Source organism: Talpa occidentalis, unplaced genomic scaffold, assembly GCF_014898055.3.
Source record: "Talpa occidentalis isolate TD23 unplaced genomic scaffold, MPIMG_talOcc4v2.1 talOcc4.331, whole genome shotgun sequence".
NCBI lineage: Eukaryota > Metazoa > Chordata > Mammalia > Eulipotyphla > Talpidae > Talpa > Talpa occidentalis.
Window position 1 is genome coordinate 1 of NW_023603530.1, and position 10,974 is coordinate 10,974.

General features: G+C 41.6%; 1 long non-coding RNA gene across 1 annotated transcript; it reads right to left on the bottom strand.

Annotated features, from left to right (window-relative positions):
* On the bottom strand, positions 1–3,168 carry LOC119256608 (uncharacterized). Its single transcript, XR_005127838.1, has 5 exons — positions 2,963–3,168; positions 1,784–2,018; positions 1,142–1,237; positions 383–477; positions 1–21 (listed from the first exon to the last, which is right to left on the bottom strand). It is a non-coding gene; the product is annotated as an uncharacterized LOC119256608 (long non-coding RNA).
* Positions 3,169–10,974: the final 7,806 nt, after the last annotated feature.

Below are 10,974 nucleotides of genomic sequence, written 5' to 3' on the forward strand. Positions count from 1 at the left end.
TCTAAACTCATAGACCAGCAGCTGAAACATGAGAGAAGAGGCCAAAGAGGCATTTAAGGGAATTCGTTTGAAAAATCTGGAACCACAGAAAAGAAGTTAAATGTGCACTTTCTCTCTTCCCAAATAGATGTGGAGAGGCCACCCCAAATTTGCTGCCTCAGGATGTACAGTGCTGCCTGCCTGGTCTCTGTTTATGGTAATTCAAATAGCCTGATTTATTTCTGTGACTACTGTATGAGAGAACATAAGAATATGAGAGAAAAGGATATTATCTTACTGTCATACTACATAAATTTGAAGAAACATACTTTCAAAAGATGAAAGTCTCTTTGAACAACATGCATTCAGGATGGGCCAGGGAAATGACAAATACATCACTTACTTTAATTCCAGTTTCCGCCATCGAATGATTATCTGAGTGACTAAATCGAGATGTTTCCGAAGAGACAGAGTTCTACTTGCATTCTCCTCCCAATCCTAAACAAACATAGATAAATCAGTATGGCCAATACCCAATCCCTAATCACAACCTCCCTCAGGAACATCTTAGACTTTTCTTGAGTAGAGACCATTGGATCCTTAAGACAACTTACACAACGATCTACCAATAACAATGCGTTTACATCCAGATTAGCCAGTTTCAAATTCTTTCTGGTCACTTGACAGAATTCCAGCAGAGCCAAGTTTAGAGGCAGGCAGAAAGCACAGGGTTGGAGGCACAAGTCTAAATTTCTGCTGTTAGTCATGTTACCTCACCCAAGGTCATAGCCCTAATCTGATAAACAGGGAGACAGCCACTTCAGAGGCTCTGAGAAGACTGAGGGGGGTGATATGTGACATCATTCAATCTGTTTAAAAGTTGGCCTGGAAGTCCTGGCAGAAAGTCCACCCTTGGTATGGTGGCCATCCACCTTTGAGAGAAGCTGAGGCAAGTCCTTCACATGCCCCATAGAAGCAAGGCTCCACCACAATAATCTGGACCCATGCCAAAAACATTAACAACAAAAAAAACTAGAAAGGTTTATCCTTATCCATATCCAACCCAAACTCTAACTTTTTGTCCCTCTAAAATAAAGGTGACACAAGATAATGTTTTCTCAACTGATAACAAATTAAAATGAGTAAGAGTCAGTCATCTTACCTGTGCTTTTGTGAGAAGGATCTCTAAGCCATTCAGGAACTTTGAGATGGGACTAGAGAGCGGGAAACTACGTATTCTGTCCATTACAACCAGTAGCTGCAGGAAAAAAGATTTGGGCTACTGAAGAGACACCTCACCAAAGGCCCTGCTTTTTGCAAACACCTCTGAAAGGTGACACCCCCAAAGGATGACAATTCCAAGACTGAATGGTGACCAAGGGAAATGGTTTATCTGTTCTGTTATTCTAGAAATATGGCTGATTATGTTAAGAAAACTACTCTTATTACTCAGTTATACCATTATAAGTTATTAAAAATGACTGAAGACCACAGAGCAAGATGAAAATTAAAACTGCTATTCTTGAAAAAGCCAGGCCTTTCTGTTCTGAAAAGTCAGAGGAATACAGCAACATTTTATTATGTGGACAGTAAGCCCTGGACAACAAATAAAATTAATGGAATCCCTAAACATCATTTATACAATAGCAATATAAACTGATATGCTCATCCTGCAGTAAGTGGTAGTCTCTCACTGAACTGAGATTCTGTAAGCCTTTGTTTTGTATGTTCAAATGTGCAAGTGAAAAACCCTCAGGATAATGGGAGGCCACACCTTCAGTGCTGCTCCTCTGGGCTGCCATACCTGCACCAGTGCCGGATGTTCTGGCCAGTCCTGCAATAGCTGATTGATAGTCTCTGCGAAATCATGAAGCACAGGTTGACAGTACTGTGCTTCTGGGACATTGGGGTGCTGGTAGAAGTCATAGGGCCCATCAGGCTTCACTATCAGGTCTGAGGTCGCCTCCCCAAAGAGAGTGTTATGGGAAGAGTACAGGCCAAAAGTTGGCTGCCTAAAAGTTGGCCATTCAGCTCAACTCCTGTGAAGTAAACAAGATCATAGTAAAGTCAGTGAACTTGTAAGTAAATCTATCAAGTTACAAAGATGTCAGAAACATACTCTCAGAAATAATGAACTACTAGGATTGAGGAAGCAGATATTTAAATAAAATTTACCTCTAAAGCACCATTGGGCTAGAGGACTGTGTGACCTTACTATCACACTAGTCACCAAAATGTGTTAAGTCTCTTGGATATGCAGAGGATACTCCTAGGTGTAATCAAGAGGCTGCCATTTGATTTGATGAACTAAAATTCCCAGTTTTTATAGCTGTTCTTTTAAATTTTATTTTTGCACAGAACTGGGATGTAGGTCAGAGGTGCAGGGGTGGTGAGAGGATTCACCAGAGAAAGAGTGGGGAGCATAACAGGTGGATCTACTGAAATACACTGCTAATGGGAGCAATGGGCAAAATAGAAGAGGTCTGCTGCAACACATATGGGTTAGCTCCCTGGCCGGAGATTGAACTCAGGCCGTAGCAGTGATAGTGCTGAGACTTAACCAGGGAGGCCCTTAGCTATTCTTGATAGAGAGAAATGAAATATGAAGGCTCTATTTTATTTGCATCATATCATATTCTTTGAGATTAATTTCAGATTACTCCCAAGAATACATGATTTCATTTGAAAAGTACTGACGCTTTTAGAGAGAAATTAGAAATAATGGCCACTTAAATAAGACCACTTCAATTAAGTCCACATCCTTATTTTCTTAATTCTTTCACCTCTAAGTATTCAAACAAAGGAAAACATCTTCACTGCTGAATTTTAAGGCAACTTTTTGGAGTTAGCTTGTTCTTCATGCAAAGGCATGCTATCAACAAGGAATTAGTCAAAACAGGGAGGTAATGGTTTTAACAGTTTCAGAAGTAGCAGTAACATTCATGTGATTTTCCAAGACTACAACAGAAGTAAACTGTCATACCCATCAGGGGGTAGAAATGTGTTACAAGAGATGCTCCAGTCTGATAGCAGGACAAAAACAAGCTGAGGTAATGCTTTGCTTCATGTGGTGGCAGAGTCTGTTGGTACCAGAGGGACCGAGCAAAGCTGAGGCACAATTGCTGGTGAATAAGCATCACTGCCTGCATTGAACTCTGGGAGAAGAGGGTAGGGTCTGTGGTTGCTTCTTCTTCTGCCCATCTGAAGTTGCCTTTTTCTCCTCCAGTGTTGGTTCTATCAAAATATCTGCAAAGTCCTGTTTTTAAAAAAAAAAAAGTAAAGCAATTGGACCTTTAAAAATCTAACTCTAATTAAACTAAAAGAAAGGGGGAAAGATGGAGTGTGAATGATTAAGATATATTAAAAAGACTAACACCAATCAAAGAGAATGTGTGGAATCAAGGAACTCATGTAAAACAAGGCGTGCCACCACCACCTAACCTTTTCATGCAGCGGGAACTGCTTTCTAAATTCTCGTTCTTCCTCTTCCTCTTCGCTCAGGGCTGTCTTGGAGTTCCTGCTCCTGTATCTATACAGGCTGCTTTCCAGCTCAGCCCTTTCTTGGGCTATGCGTTCCTGTTCATCCCACTCATTGATGATTTCCTGAAAAGTCACACATTCGAAAGAAGCTTATTTGCCTTTGCCGAGCCAATTATAAACAACAAAGGCAAGGCTTATTATCATCTCTTAATTTCTCATGAAAACAAAGTATGTGGTTCAAAAACAAACTGCAATATCCAAGAAACTAAGTTCTGGGTAATAGAGAGCAAATGGTTTGATTTTCAACCTGTGTATGTGCAACAACCCAAGTTTCCTAAATTCCCTCTTCTTGCAGTATTACAATTTCCCAGGTGTAAAGACTTACTACAGTAGTGCTATGGGGAAATTCATGTCAGACACTGATGAAGCTTTGTGCTAAGGAGGGGCTCATGGTCAGTCAAGTGGGGCCTGTGATTCAAATTTCTCTTGGCTGGCGCTTCAAGGAGCTGACACAAGAGTTCAAAAAAAGAAAACATGGGCTAGTTACAGGGAGATTGAAGGACACTGATCAGTTAAAACTGTTCTTACTATAGACCTATTAAATCCCTCACACCTTCTCTATGATGTTAGGTCTTTAAATTGGGAAAGACTGAAAGTTAAAGAAAACACCTAGTATTGATGAAGATAATCTGTACTAAAAGCCTAAGTAATCTTTGTTCCAGCAATTCTCCTTTCTAGATTTGCGCCCAAAGATCTAGTCATGAGACTACTTATGGTACTGATGGTTTTTCCCTCCTCAAAATAGCAAAAACATTACTAATAAATGTTCAATGATAGAAACTTTAATGTCATGGCATAAGCATACAATTTAAAAAACTGGGCAGACACTATGATGCAAGTGAAGACTATCTAATTATGGGGAAAACAATCACTAATGCTGTTAGGTTTTTTTTTTTTAACTGCTCCATCTTTTATATATTTTTAACATTACTTCTCATTTTTGCACAATGTATGCATTCTCATCTTGTTAGGTTTTTTTTTTTTTAACTGCTCCATCTTTTATTTTATATATTTTAACATCACTTCTCATTTTTGCACAATGTATACATTCTCATCTTGGAATGCTGTTAGGTTTTAAAAAGCAAATTGTAAAACAAAACATACTTTATTAGTGCTTTGTGTGGAGACATAGAATTATTCTCCACTAGAGTACCTACTATGTGTTAAATATTGAGTCACTGTGCTAAGGCTGTTATTTTAAAAGGGTACTGTTTAAAAAAAAAATTCGCAAGTCACAGAGGTATATTTATAGATACATATTCAAAACAGGCAAGCCTAGAATGGGATACACCAATGTTAAGAGTGTATATGGCTTTAAGTGACAGAATCTAATTAATTGCTTGTATTATTTTACTTGTCCACAAGAACAAATTGAGCTTGTTAGCAAGGGGAAAAAAAAGTTATTTTCTTAATATTAATAAAACTTGATACAATTACATGGCAAAACCACCATAAAGTCAATAGACAACTAACTAGGGAAATATTTGCAGTGTCTCACAAATAAAGGGCTAACATCACTTTTTTTTTAATCTCTTAAATTGAGGGACAAAGGTCCCAAAACCTGACAGTCAAATGGGAAAAAGGAAAATAGAGTTCGACACCCTAACTACGGTCTCTATCTATACTGGGTACAGCTAATATACACTGTAGGCAACCAGAGAAGGGTTTACCTGGCACACGTGTCTGAAGAGCTGCAGGGTCTTCTGGTCCATCTCTCCCTTGCACAGCACATGGGAGCGCAAATAAAGAAGGGCGTTCATCAGCAGCTGCTCTCTGGTAGGGCAGGGTCTCTGGCCATTTCCTTCCAGTTCCTTTCCTCCTGACCGCTTGAGGATCAACTTCCCAAGGCCTCGCACAACCTCCTCTGACTTCACTGAACATAAAATGTCCGCATGAGCATAGTAGGTGGGGAAGGTGGGGCCCACGGAAGGGAAAGCCAACAAGGATGTGGCCAGGGTACCCAGCCTATCTGCAGAGACCATGGTACTGTGCAGTGAGGCATGGACCTCAGAGGCAACCAGCCGCATGCCATGCTGCAGCTGCAAGATGGATGCCTGCAGTGGGGCCACAGAGTCTGGATACAAGGCATACTCCTCTGCCAGTCGCTTCCTGAATTGGTGGTGTGACTGCTGCCAAGAGGCCTCTTCTTTCAGAAGGTTCTGGGCCACCTGGGCCGACCGAGGCCCATCGACATGGAGGGCCTGTAGGAGCCGTGTGAGCAGATCCTGAACAGCAGGGGTCTTGGCAATGCTGGTAATGTAGTGGTGGATTTCCTGTACCAGGGACTCGAATACAGGAAGCTGGGGTCTGAAGGCCTGCTTCTTTGCCAGGTTGTTGATTAAATTCCCCAGCTGATCAATTCTCTGGCTAAGTAACCTAGAGTCAAATTAACACATAGACAAATTCTGTCAAAAGAAGAGCAGTAAATCCAGACTAATGAAGACATTTTAGCTACTGAGGAATAATGTGCTGAAAATAATGAAAATTATAACAAAAACAGGTAAGAGTGTTTATCATGTGCAACACATGTCATTTAACACTTTAGACGTACGTCTCATAAAAAGTCTCCTTACAACTCTGAAGTAGGTACTCTAGCCTCTTTTTACAGACATGAACACCAAGGCTTAGAAGCATTAAGGCCTCTATCCAAAGTCTAATACAAAGGTCAGGGACAGGACTGGAACTCAGAATCCACTACACCGCATGGCATTTCCTAAAGCCATGGACCTACACAGGGAATATCATCACCCCCACTTCCTTCCATGAGAATAAGTTCTCATGTAAACTTTCTTGGCCTCATGAAAGTTTCACCTGATTATAACCATGGCTTTGTATCCAATTGCTAATGTAGTTCAGAGATATATATCATCACTCCGCTAATGCTAATTACATTGTAAAGATCACCCTTAAAATGTCTTTTTTAAAAAGAGGGTCAATAGCCCCCAACATGAATAACCACACTTATGTAATTACCTGACATGAGGATGAGAGTAATTGATAACAACTTCATCTTCCAGGTCTCTTCCAGTCTGTAGCTGGGATGAAAGGTTTCTGGTCTTCCACTCACACTGCAGCTGATGCAGCTAACAGAAAGAAAAGAAAATAGCCTGCCATGCTCACCTAGGACCATGCCCGAGAAGATAATGCCCTAAAGGAGGGTAGAGCAGCTGGACAGAATGAACCTGAGTTCCTGAATGTCCCTTAGATTCCCTTAGGGAATCTGCTCCGTTGTTCACGATCACTCACATTAGCGCTATTAGATGAAAGAAACTATTTATGTCACTTAACTTCAGAGGTTTTGCCATAGCAGCTTTAACTCGTCACCCCAACTAACATAATTTTCCTTCTTTGAAATTCAGTTCTAGTATATGTATTCAGTTTCTGCACTTGGTTGGGAGTTCAAACAGAAAAGGATACCATATTATCACAGTATGTGTGATTCTTGAGTTTAGATAATAAACACCAATTATTTAAAATTGAAGTAATGCTATATACACTATCTAAAGCAGTTACTTTACAGGTAGGAGTCTGACTAATGAGAGACACCACTTTTCTCTGGCAGTGTCACAGGTATACAAGTGTCAAGCCCTCTGCCCACTGCACTCTATTGGCAGATAGATCAGAACCCTAGAAAGGGATCCTCCCAGTGTCAAAGACTACTCAGAGGAATTCTGAGCATCCAAGGGGATAATAGGAGTAGTATACCCAGTAAAGCCTGCCAGCCAGGGATGGAACTCACACTCCAAACTCTTGCCTCCCCATACCTCTTCCTTGGCGTACTTGAGCTTATATTCCTTCTTCACTGCAGGGTCGAAGCGTGCCTGGGGAAGCCAGGTCTGAATCTGGAGCAAGCCAAGGCTCACCCAAAGGCTCCCACGCCGGGCTGGCTCAGGCAGGTCCTGCTTACTCTCTCCTTCCCCAAATAAGTGGCGCAGGGACGTGAGCAAGAGGCACAGCAGTTCTTTGGCAGAGCCTCCTGCTCAGCCATATCCCCAAGAGTCTGGCCCACATGCTGGAAGGCGTGGCTGTCCCCAAGCAGCAGCCGCTCACAGTTCTGCATGTACTCCTGCTGCCGGGGCTCAGGAAGCAGGTCTGCTAAGCCCACCAGGTGTCGGCACAGCAAGAGCCCCTGGAGCTGGGAATCAGTGCGTCTGTTGGGATGATGAGTAAACAGGGCTTGTACACATCAAACAGAACTCTTTCTTCAGAAAATGACAAGGCAGTCTATTCTACAATATTTGAGAGTAAGCTTCTAGTCTCATACAAACTTATATGGTATTCCAACCACCATTCTCTTGATGATAATATGCTGAAATTGACAAAGGAACTGGCCAGCTCTTAGTAAAGACTATCATGAGCTGAAAACCTACTGATTCAGCCTTGCCTTCACCCACCAAAGAACTAGCCACCGCCCCAAAGGAAGGGAATACCTGAACTCTGCCACTGAAGGAACAGTCATGTTGGTCCAGAGCACTGAACTGATTTCCTGGAGTTGCTGGGCTCTCTCAACCCACTCTCCCAGGGTGACATGTGAGGATGACAGGATGGGAAGGCGCTCACATCCCAAGGACTTGCTCTGCAGCTGCTGGTCAAGACTTCAAAGCAGCACTTGGAAAACATGGCTCTATTGAGACTGCCAGGGCCCTGAGATGAGACAGGAGTCAAGTAACTTTTAGAAATTATGTCATGGGGGCCTCCCCGGTGGCGCAGCGGTTGAGCGCTGGGTTGCGAAGCTGCCCGCAGCTCTGCAGCGCCGTTCGATTCCCGGCTGCTCCCACCAGAGAGGGTCCCACATGGTGCACAGACCTCTCCTGCCGCCCGCTGCTCCCCTCAGCAGTGTACTTCGGTCCTTCTGCCTGCTCTGCTCCCTGCTCTGGCTCTGGTGAATTCTCTCACCCTCCCGCGCTTCTGACTGTACCCAGTGCATGTATAAACGAAACAAACGAACAAATAAATAAATAAAAACATGCCTCTATAAAAAAAAAAAAAAAAAAAATTATGTCATGGACTCAGGGGAAAAAATAACAACAAAAGCAAAATTAACAGGCAACTATAAATCAGAGACATTCTGCAGGGGACGGGGAGGGAGAGGGATCAAAACAGGAGGGAAGAGCACAAGAGACTATGGCAATAGTGCATGGGTGAATTGGTGGTAGGAATTCAATGGGGACTACACTTGAGAGAGAAAGCAAACACTGCACAAAAATGAACAATGATTAAATGGTGCTGGGAAAACTGGACCTCCACATGCAAGAAAATGAAAGTAGACCACTACCTCTCACCGTGCACAAAAATCAACTCAAAATGGATAAGAAACCTGGACATAAAACCTGAAACTATAAAATATATCTCAATAACATCTTTAAGACTCATCACCCAAAGCAATGATAGTGAAGGCAGAGATAAACACCTGGGATTAAATCAAACCGAAAAGCTTCTGCACAGCCAAAGAGACATTAACCAAAACTGAGACACTTGGGAAAAAAATCTTTGCACTCCATTCAACTGATAAGGGACTGATCACAAAGATATACAAAGAACTCACATGGCTCAACAAAAACAAAATAAACAATCCAGTCAAGAAATGGGAAGAAGAACTTGAAAGACATTTCTCCAAAGAGGAAATGCAGATGGCCAACAGGCATATGAAAAAATGTTCAACATCCCTTATAATCAGGGAAATGCAAATCAAAACCACATTGAGATATCAACTTATACCAGTAAGAATGGCACATATCAAAAAAACAAGCAACAACAAATGTTGGTGAAGGTGTGGTGAAAAAGGAACTCTCCTACATTGCTGGTGGGACTGCAAACTGGTCCAACCACTATGGAAAGCTGTATGGAGGTTCCTCAGTCTACTAAAAATGGAGCTAACACATGACCCGGCAATTCCACTACTAGGGATCTACCCAAAAGACACAAAAATATTGATTCAAAAGAACACCTGTACCCCTATGTTTATTGCAGCACTATTTACAATAGGTAAAACCTGGAAACAACCCAACTGCCCAAAAATAGATGACTGGATCAGTAAGATGTGGTATATATACACACAATGGAATATTATTCAGCAATCAAAAAAGATAAACTCATGCCATTTGCAGTAACGTGGATGGAGCTAGAAGGAATTATGCTCAGTGAAATCAGCCAGAAGGAAAAAAGAAAAATATTGGATGGTTTCACTTGTAACAAGTATATAGGGGAACCAAATAAGACATCAGTGTAAAAAATAATAATAACAGTACAAAACACAACAAAGCAAAAACAGAGAAATACAAATCAGAGACATACTGCAGGGGAAGAGGAGGGAGATGGATCAGAGGAGGGAAGGAGGAGCACAGGGATCTGTGGTGATGGAGCAAGGGTGCCTTGGGGAAGGAAATTCTATAGGGACTCAACCTGAGGGGGTGAGGGGAAGCAAATAGTCTAAAAAATTTTTTTAAAAAAAAAATATATGAACAATGATGTAAAATATAAATAAATTACATTAAAAATAAGTTAAAATTTTTAGGGCCTCCCCTGGTGGCGCAGCTGTTGAGCACTGCACTGCGTAGCTGCCCACAGCCTCTACAGCACTGGTTCGATCCCCGGCCAACAGCGAGGGTCCCACATGGCCCTCAGACCTCTCCTGGTGCGCCCGCTGCTCCCCTCAGCAGTGTATTTTGTCAGTCTGCCTGTTCTGTTCCCTGCTCTGGCTCTGGTGAATTCTCTCACCCTCCCGCACTTCTGACTGTACCCAGTGCTTGTATAAATAAATAAATCTTTGAAAAAATTTAAAAATTTTAAACAAAAAGAAATTATGTCATGGGATTTCAACAAGCAGCACAAGGGCATTTATGGGAATAGGTATATGATGGATGAATCAAATGAGAGGATGAATTACTCAAAAATGGTGTTATACTGCTTTGTGATAAACTGCTATATAAAACAAAAAATTGCATGCCTATCTCATAAAACAAGATATCCAGAAAAAATTGACTCATGTATAAAACAGAAACAAAAATACAAAAGAAAATATGGGCAAATAGTGTTTAACTATAAGGAAGTGAAAGAAGACATTTTTAATAAGACGCAAAAATGAGAAATTAGAAAGGAATTGGCATATTTGTAAAGAAAACAAAACTTGAGAAACAAAAGAACAGAAAAATATACATCCAACCACATACTAGGTAAAGTTTAAAATCCATATGTAAAGGTACCTTTGGTAATAAAACGATCATCAATAACCACCCTCTTAGAAAGTTTTAACAAGTGAAAAACAAAATCACAGGCCTCCTTGGTGGCCTAGGGGTGAAGTGTCAGTGCTTATCACCACTACAGCCAGAGTTTGATACCCAGCCAGGGAGTTAACCCACATATGGGGGCAGCAGACCTCTCCTGTCTCGCCCGCTGCTCCCCTTAGCAGTGTATTTCAGTAAAATCCACGTGTTCTGCTCCCCATTCTGTCTCTGG